General features: G+C 43.9%; 1 pseudogene; it reads left to right on the top strand.

Annotated features, from left to right (window-relative positions):
* The first annotated feature begins 6,630 nt into the window (after window positions 1-6,630).
* Window positions 6,631-6,755, top strand: LOC123588630 (annotated as a pseudogene).
* The last annotated feature ends 404 nt before the right edge of the window (window positions 6,756-7,159 follow it).

Genomic DNA, 7,159 nt, shown 5'->3' with positions numbered 1-7,159 from the left:
CTCATTTTATAGGGTTGGCTTTCTAGATTCCACGTAGTGTGATATCAGGCAGTACTTGTCTTTGTCTGGCTTCTCTTTCTGGGCACAATGTGCTCAGAGTCCATCCCTGTTGTTATGAGTGGCAGGGTATCCCCCTTTCTCATGGCTGAATAGTATTCTGCTATGCATGGGTACCACATCCGTTTTACCTATTCATCCACTGACGGACATTGGGGTTGTTTCCATATCTTGCCTATTGTGAATATTGCTAGATAAACACGGGTGTGCATATATCTTGTCAAAATCCTGTTTTCAAGGACTTCACTTTTAAACAACATATTCTTGGGGCACCTGGGTGACTCAGGTGGTTAAGCGTCTGACTTTGGCTGAGGTCACGATCTCACAGTCCATGAGTTCGAGCCCTGCGTCTGGGTCTGTGCTGACAGCTCAGAGCCCAGAGCCTGCTTTGGATTCTGTGTCTCCCTCTCTCTCTTCCCCTCACCCTCTCACACTCTATGTCACTCTCACTCTCAAAAATAAACAAACATTAAAATACATAAATAAATAAATAATAAGTGAACATCATATTCTCGTCCTGTTCGTGTTTGTGTTCATGTTCATGAAAATGCACCAAGAACTAACACACCTTACTCAGGTGTTCAGGAGACTTTTATCTGTGAAAGCCTCACCTTTCCTTGAGCCTAGAAGAATTTCTTCCTCAGAGGAAACTTCTCTTTTCATGTCTCTTTTAGATTCCCAGCTATGCCTGTGAATTCTCTCCTCCTAAGGAGGGAAGCAGTTTTGTTTTTGTTTTTGTTTTCGAATGATGCACATACCTCAGTTGAAGTCATGACACCATGGACAGCTATGATCAACAGGCCAACCAAGCCAAGGGCAGCAGCAAATTGCCATCAGTTGAAAAAAACTTCCAAATCATAAGAATCTTAAAATGTGGGGGGAAAATGAATATACTAACATAGGTAAAATATGCGACAATTGGCATTTTGAGCAGTTATTACATTCCAGGCCCTTATTCAAGTCTGTTGTATTCATTAACTTTTTAGTCAGATAATATGCAAAGCTGTTTAGCAGGGGGCTCATTGTCCCTATTTTATAAATGAGGAACGAGGGGTGTCTGAGCAACGAGACGCGTGTTACGCCCAGGCCGTCATTCCAATTGGTTTTTGGCTGCACTGTCCCTCCCTTGCCAAACGCAACATGATATTATCAAGAAAAGAGTAAGACGTCAGAATAGTCCAAAAAAGCAATAGAAACGATCTTTCAATATAATCCCGTGCTAGGGTTGTCAGATAAGATACGAAACCCTCATATAAATTTCAATCTCAGAAAATCAATGAACAATCTTTAGTATAAGCACCTCCCAGATACAGCATGGACACGCTTACACTGAAAAAGATAACACTCGTTGTTTACTGAAATTCAAATTTCAGGGTATCCTATGCTTGTACTTCTAAATCCGGCAAATCCATCTTGTGTTGGAGTCAAGTGCTTCTTTACACGTCCTGGTAGCACCTTGCTTCCCTTTCAGGACAGAGCGAAAAGCCCACATATTAAGCATATTTAGGACATTGTGTATTTTTACAAGAGTATATACGCCACGTTCCTTATACATGTTATTGATGGTCCACAGAGCAGCTTGACAGGGACAGTATTGCTAGGCACGTTTTATAGATGAGTGCACTGGCAGGAAAGAAGCGAATTAATATCTTCAAGGTTATATAGGAAGTGAGAGGTGAAATAAATACACAAATCCATTTCCGTCTGGCCGCAGGGCCAGGCTCGTTGCAATCAAAACCATAGTTTTGTGTTATATTTTCCATATCGACGGTTCAGAACTGTTTTTCCCAAGTGGGCATCATTGCTCCTGGTCCAATTCATCTAAAACAGTGGGGATTATTGTCAAAACGGGGGAGTCACTGCATGTGCTCTGCATCGTCTCTCTCTGCGGTCCACAGTGACCGGGGACTGCATGACCAGCTTGATGTCAGTTCATCCCCTATTCGTCACCAGCAAAAGAATAAACAAGAAATCCATGCTAATTCCCCATTCTGAGGGAAAGCTGGATGTACAGGTCAATAGGTGTGCATTTTCCACATTGAATAGGGATAGAGCCATTAAGGGAAAACATTCACCTCCAGACGACAGAAAATGAATAAAAAGTTTTTGCTCCCAAGTTGTTGATTTACAACTAGACATGGTAGATAGTAACCCAAATGTGGCTCAGGCTACACGCTTCTTATCCTCAAGACAATTTGGCATTTCGAATGTATTTCGTTTGTTTAAATATTTATTGTGTGAGGTTTAAGATTAAAATCAATGAGATTTATTATACTTCATTTTAGCTGAGAATTTTCATGAAGTAATTCAACCATATTTTTCCAATGATGTTTTAAAATTCACAGTAAAGGTGAAGACATTCTTTTTCAAGAAAAAAAAAACCTATTATATTTCTATATCTCGCATTTTTCATTGGGCTTTACTTTTATTAGCCACGTCCATACCTCCCTACTTTACTATTTTGGAAAGGTCTCAGGGTCTGTTTAAAAGTGGTGGTCCTCATCCGGGGATGGAAAACAGGTTTGGCTTCCATGGTTTCAACTGCCATTGACAGTGGGTGGTGCTTTTTGGTGGATTAAAGCAGAGGCAAGAGAGAAGGGGAAAAAGTAACATGGATGAAATAGTTTGCAAAAGTAAAGGAAGAAGAAAGTCTGTATTGAAGGAGGGAAAGAAAGGAAAAAAGTAGGAACTGCATTGAAGAATGTTCAGAAAGTCACATTCAGATTAATCTTATCTGGTCTCCTCAAATCCATTCTTTTCAGTGCTGAACAAGACATGTTGCTAAAACACAGCTCCATTAGATCGAAAACTCTCATGACTTTCCATTGACTGCGTTGTGAAGGTCAAACTCTCTAGAATGTGCGTATCGGTCATCCTCCATGGGCTCTCTCCCTCTGTGCCCCTCAATGGTCTCTACCCTCAACCTGCTCTGAAGGCTGCACCAGGGAGACCCCCAGGAAGCTCTCTGGGTCTTATGGAACCGTTAGTGGCCTTATTCTTATGAAACCGACCAAGGCAAAAAAGACTTTTTTCGGTCTGAGGTCATAAGTTTGAAGTGAATAAATTTTGGTTTTCCATTAAAAAAAAAGTGTATGAAAATATCCAAACGCTGGCACAGCGTTAAGCAGCCTCACGGGTGAGGGCAGAGTGGGCAGCTCCCTGACGCGGCACGAAGAGCCACAGCCGTTCACGTCATTATGAAAAGTAAACGATGAAACAGTATCTAGAGCACAGCAGACGGTACATACTATTGTCCACGTGGGAAGTCACAAGTGTGTTTTCCCAGTGGATTCATGAGTTTCAGGCATCACCCAGACTGGAAATCATTGGTCTTTAGAAAATACTCCAAGCAATAATTTCTGACGACTTGTCTCAGGGGCCTGGAACGTCACTATCGCCATCACCATCACCAACATCACCATCATCTTCATAATCTAATTAACTACTATTTTCTTTTTTTAAAAATTTTTTAAATGTTTATTTATTTTTGAGACAGAGCATGAGCAGGGGAGGGGCAGAGAGAGGGGGAGACACAGAATCCGAAGCAGGCTCCAGGCTCCGAGCCATCAGTACAGAGCCCGATGCAGGGCTTGAACTCATGAACTGTGAGACCGTGACCTGAGCCAAAGTCGGAGGCTCAACCCACTGAGCCACCCAGGCGCCCCTAATTAACTACTATTTTCTGAGTCCTTGCAGTGCTCCAGGAACTATTCCAAGTGCTTTCCATACATTAGCCTATTTAATCCTCCTCACAACCGCAAGGTGGGAAGCTCTGCATATCAGGGGGAGGTGGTGGTGTGGGGCTAGCCCAGCCTCAGGAAGCTGACAGCCCAACACAGGAAGCGCATTCTCGATTGGCATCTGTGTGAGCCCAAAGTCTGCACTAGGTGTCCTGGCACATGTGATCTCTCCACATTTAATTCTTTGGAGGATCAGTTTTTCAGAAAGTTAATATTTACTACAGAAAAGTTTCTTGGATTAGATCAAAAAGAAACTTGCAAAAAGTGTATTGATTAATTTCTGGATGTACCACTTTTTCCCATGATAATACTGATATGGATTTTCTCTCATTCAGAGCAATACTCTAACAACTGATTCAATATGGTATATTCACAGAAAATGGAAACTGTATAAACCTTTTTTAATGTTGTTTTTTTAGAGACAGACAGACAGAGCACAAGTGGGGGAAGGGCAGAGAGAGAGGGAGACACAGAATCGGAAGCAGGCTCCAGGCTCCGAGCCGTCAGCACAGAGCCCGTCTCGGGGCTTGGACTCAACAAACCGCGAGATCATGACCTGAGTCGGAGTCGGACGCTTAACAGACTGAGCCACCCAGGCACCCAAAAATGGAAACTTTATACTATCAGAAATTAATATTTGAAAAGAAAAATAATTAGGAACACATATTTTAAGCAAAACAACCCGTAAATAAATAATGATTAGTGATCAGAAAAGATGGGATTTAATACCATATTTCATCCAAATAAAATAAATTATTTCCTTGAAAACACAACTTTAAAAAGAATGTTGTACTATGTCCTCTAGAATTCACTCATTTATTCTTTCAACAAATAAATCCCAATATTATGCTTCAAGATATAGATGATGAAATAATTTACATAGTAAAACTTAATGTATTTAATATTTTTGGTTTCAAGTGATTGCTATGCCGAGAGCTTCGTACTCTTTTTTTTTTTAAGTTTATTTATTTATTTTAAGAAAGAGAGAGAGCACGAGCAGGAGTAGGGCAGAGAGAGGGGGAGGAAGAATTCCAAGCAGGCTCCACACTCAGCTCAGAACTCAACGGGGCTCATGAACTGAGCAGAAATCAAGAGTCAGACGTTTAACCAACTGAGCCACCCAGGCGCCCCAAAGAGCTTGGTGTTCTGAAGGACTGCCCCCCCTGGCCCAGGAGGGCTTGTGTGCTGTAGGAGGGAAGTGAGCCAGAGTTCTACCCGGATCATGAACATTCTATGCAGTCACACACATGAGTTGTATCTTTCAACAATGTCAACATTATTCAGTCATAAAGCAAATTTAACACAATTATAAATCTGGTTTAGGATTCCAAAGTCAATGACATTTCACCAAGCATTTAACTTGGCTTCATACATGTGACACAAAGCAAAGCACAAGATGAAGTCACCCAACAAACAAGATACAACAAGGGGCGGGGGTGGGGGGGGTAGTTAACCAACCAAACGTGAAGTCAGTCCCCAGGCGTAAAGCTGAGGTGGAGCTTCCTCTCTCCACGCTTACCTCTTCCTGTGTTCAAGCAGTGGATGATCTCTGTTACGTTCAGAGATCAGTCGGGCAGAGCCTTGGGGGCCAGCTCTCACACGTGGTCAGATGTGGGAGGGTCGTGGAGAGTCGGAGAGGTGGCTGTAGGATTCGCCCCCTTGTCAGTGGGTGTCACCAGCCTTGGGTCCGGTTGCTGGCTTCTCTGGTCCCAGGGATTATCAGCCCCTTATTCAGGCTCTCTTGACTTTGCTGGTTATCAGTTCCTGGTACCTCCAGCCTGTGCTGGTTTCCGCGATGACTGGTCTTGGCTACAACACCCTTGGCTGCTGGTGTCACTGCCTGAGTGATGACTCCTTTGTCTCTACCGCCCCAATAACCCTGAAGCCAATTACGTGGATGAGAAGTCATCCGCTTACTTTTACCGGTCTTTCCCTCGGGTCCTGGCACAGGTATGAAGATGGCAGGGAAGGAAGGAGGCCCGCCCGGGAAAAGAAAGGGCTGGGAGGAATCAGTCCTGAGCTGTACCTCCAGGAATCTTGGAGTCTGCTCTCCGAACTTTGCAGCGACACACTGTTAGTAATGCCCCTGTTGTGGAGGGTTCGAAGGAGTTCAGTAAAATTTCTAAAATAACAAGTGGTACAGTAAGGCCAATAAAAGGAGCCTTCAGCGTGCCATGAAGTGCCTGTTTCAGCACAGAATGGGCAAAGTCATCAACGCGAATTTGGGGGCAGTTTCCAGGAAGAAGCCAGTTCAATGCCAACCACGAGATGCATTATTGCTTAGAGTCTGGTGCTGGGAGGTCCATAAAGGGGAGACATTGCCGTTGTAAGTTCCCCTGGGGGCCCCCTCGAGCATGAGGCTGCCTACAATCTCCACTTATCTTAATGAGCTCCCGCAAAATGGCCATTACTTCTCATCTAGTGAAGAGCTAATAAAATAAGTTTCATTACGTTGTGTGGGTGCCTTTGCCGAAAACCCACGCTTTGGTTTCTTTACAGTGCTTTTTAAAGATCTTGATGACATAGGAACACGTTGCTTTTCTGAACTGAAACTACCGCATCATGTATTTGATGAAGGGAAATATTAAACATGAGAGTAATGGCAAGCTTCACATCACCCGAAGTCAGCATTAAAGTCTTAAACCTGCTCAAATTCATGGAGGCTTTGTTCTATCCCAAGCACCACTGGTATTTGGGGTATTTTCAAAGTTTCTAGGGAATAACCTGAAAAAACTGAAAAAAAAAAAAAAAACCCGTCTGTTTCTTGGCCTCAATTTATGAGGAAGAAGCAGCAAGAACTAAGCTGGCAAATTTAAGAATTTTCACGCTCTGTCTGCAACCAGCCAAGCTCTTTGCCCGCGGGGACCCAGTGACCGATAGCTGCAGACAGCAGCCTCCTCGGTGGCGTCTACAGCCTGTTGATTGCATGGGTTGCCAAGAGGGACCCTGGAGATAGCCCTTTCCAGTGGACAGTTGTGTCTGACCTTAACCAAGACACGTGGATCCACATAAAGTTTAATGTAGACACCTGGGTGTTGCTGGGAAAACCCCAGAGCACAGCGGCCAGGGTCCACATTGGCCAAATCACCACGTCCATCCGCACCAACCTGTAGAACAAGGAGCATGTGACTGAGGCCCTACACAGGGCCAAATTCAAGCTCCCTGACCACCAGAAGATGAGTTGTGCTGTGGCTTTGTTCCTTCCTGCCTTCCCTTGCCCCGGTGTCCAGGCTTTCTGTTCCTATTCCTTCCATCACTCCCTAGATCCACAGCTCCAAGAAATGGGGCATTGCTAAGTTAACACAGACAAATTTCAAGATGAAGTGGCTGGAGAGCAGCTCATCCCAGATGGCTGCGGGGTC

Source organism: Leopardus geoffroyi, chromosome D3, assembly GCF_018350155.1.
Source record: "Leopardus geoffroyi isolate Oge1 chromosome D3, O.geoffroyi_Oge1_pat1.0, whole genome shotgun sequence".
In the NCBI taxonomy this organism is placed as follows: Eukaryota; Metazoa; Chordata; class Mammalia; order Carnivora; family Felidae; genus Leopardus; species Leopardus geoffroyi.
This window is presented reverse-complemented; position numbering and strand designations above follow the sequence as displayed.